The sequence below is a fragment of the Schistocerca americana genome, chromosome 6, assembly GCF_021461395.2.
Source record: "Schistocerca americana isolate TAMUIC-IGC-003095 chromosome 6, iqSchAmer2.1, whole genome shotgun sequence".
In the NCBI taxonomy this organism is placed as follows: domain Eukaryota; kingdom Metazoa; phylum Arthropoda; class Insecta; order Orthoptera; family Acrididae; genus Schistocerca; species Schistocerca americana.
The window spans coordinates 288,702,080-288,704,579 of record NC_060124.1 but is presented as its reverse complement, the minus strand read 5'-3'; the positions used below and the strand labels follow the sequence as shown (position 1 = coordinate 288,704,579).

Below are 2,500 nucleotides of genomic sequence, written 5' to 3'. Positions count from 1 at the left end.
AGACCAATGACTCGATCCAGGGCAGAGAAACGCTGGGCGGAAGCAGGTAGCCCCGCCAGATGCTCCCAGATGGCGGCGTCAGTCGGCCCCTCCGGCGGCGGCCCGGTGGTGTCGGCCGCGAAGTCCTCGGCTGCGTCGACGGGCGGCGCAGCGGCCTCGCCCGCGTCAGGCAGCGAGCTCGCTGCTCCACGGCGGGACGCCGGCTCTTCACCCCGACCGATCTCAAGTGCCTCCATGAATTGGCGGACAAGCTGCTTGTGGGCAGCTTGCCGCCGTCGGCACTTGATTGCCTCAAGCGTTCGGTCGGGGAACATCCTGGTAAGTTCTTGATTTACAAAGAAGAACCGGGCGTCCCTCTCCAGGAACAGTTCGGCCTCTGCCTTGGCGAGCGACAGGACTTCTTCCTCCGTCCACCTCGCGCGATGCCTCTCCGTCACGATCTCAGCGTTGGCGGCCGCAGGGTGTTGGCGGCGGCGATGGACCCCGAGACCGTTCTTCGTGGTAAAAGTGCGGTGGCACTCACTGCAAGCAAAGGGAGCTACACAAACTATCGCATTTTCGTTACGGCCGGTTGGCCGGATAGGTGCTGGGGTAGCTGGGGTGGCACCTTCAGCGGAAGGGCCACCATCTCTTGTTTCTTGTCGGCTGCCCCCAACTATAAAGGGATAATGCGAGGGGGGGCTGGTAACCCCCCCAAGCCCCTGGTGCGGTCTTCCACTCTGCAAAAATCAGCGGGCCCACGAGAAGGGGAGAAGACCGCAGGAGAGGAGAGGCTAAGAGGGCTAGGCCCATGTATTGCGCATCACTCTCCCTGTAACTATAACCCAAGGAAGGCACCTCGCAGCAGCAGCACGACTACATCAAGACCGCACTTCGAAAAGCCAAGTCCGGATGCAGCCACACCGCCGCCACTTGGCCACCTTAAGAGAGTCATAGTTACTCCCGCCGTTTACCCAAGCTTGCTTGAATTTCTTCACGTTGACATTCAGAGCACTGGGCAGAAATCACATTGCGTCAACACCCGCTAGGGCCATCGCAATGCTTTGTTTTAATTAGACAGTCGGATTCCCCCAGTCCGTGCCAGTTCTGAGTTGATCGTTGAATGGCGGCCGAAGAGAATCCGCGCACCCGCGCGCCCCCGGAGGAGCACGCTAAGGCGGACGCGGCCTCGCAGCAAGGAAGATCCGTGGGAGGCCAAGGCACGGGACCGAGCTCGGATCCTGCACGCAGGTTGAAGCACCGGGGCGCGAACGCCGCGCAGGCGCGCGCATCCTGCACCGCCGGCCAGCACGAGGCCAACCAACGGCGAGAGCAGACCACGCCCGCGCTAAACGCCCGCACTTACCGGCACCCCTACGGCACTCACCTCGCCCAGGCCCGGCACATTAGCGCTGACCCACTTCCCGACCAAGCCCGACACGCCCCGATCCTCAGAGCCAATCCTTATCCCGAAGTTACGGATCCAATTTGCCGACTTCCCTTACCTACATTATTCTATCGACTAGAGGCTCTTCACCTTGGAGACCTGCTGCGGATATGGGTACGAACCGGCGCGACACCTCCACGTGGCCCTCTCCCGGATTTTCAAGGTCCGAGGGGAAGATCGGGACACCGCCGCAACTGCGGTGCTCTTCGCGTTCCAAACCCTATCTCCCTGCTAGAGGATTCCAGGGAACTCGAACGCTCATGCAGAAAAGAAAACTCTTCCCCGATCTCCCGACGGCGTCTCCGGGTCCTTTTGGGTTACCCCGACGAGCATCTCTAAAAGAGGGGCCCGACTTGTATCGGTTCCGCTGCCGGGTTCCGGAATAGGAACCGGATTCCCTTTCGCCCAACGGGGGCCAGCACAAAGTGCATCATGCTATGACGGCCCCCATCAACATCGGATTTCTCCTAGGGCTTAGGATCGACTGACTCGTGTGCAACGGCTGTTCACACGAAACCCTTCTCCGCGTCAGCCCTCCAGGGCCTCGCTGGAGTATTTGCTACTACCACCAAGATCTGCACCGACGGCGGCTCCAGGCAGGCTCACGCCCAGACCCTTCTGCGCCCACCGCCGCGACCCTCCTACTCGTCAGGGCTTCGCGGCCGGCCGCAAGGACCGGCCATGACTGCCAGACTGACGGCCGAGTATAGGCACGACGCTTCAGCGCCATCCATTTTCAGGGCTAGTTGCTTCGGCAGGTGAGTTGTTACACACTCCTTAGCGGATTCCGACTTCCATGGCCACCGTCCTGCTGTCTTAAGCAACCAACGCCTTTCATGGTTTCCCATGAGCGTCGATTCGGGCGCCTTAACTCGGCGTTTGGTTCATCCCACAGCGCCAGTTCTGCTTACCAAAAGTGGCCCACTTGGCACTCCGATCCGAGTCGTTTGCTCGCGGCTTCAGCATATCAAGCAAGCCGGAGATCTCACCCATTTAAAGTTTGAGAATAGGTTGAGGTCGTTTCGGCCCCAAGGCCTCTAATCATTCGCTTTACCGGATGAGACTCGTACGAGC

The 2,500-nt window shown here is 60.4% G+C and overlaps 1 pseudogene; it reads right to left on the bottom strand.

Moving 5' to 3' along the window:
- LOC124621127 overlaps positions 1-2,500 on the bottom strand; it is a 7,963-nt pseudogene that overhangs the window by 4,159 nt on the left and 1,304 nt on the right.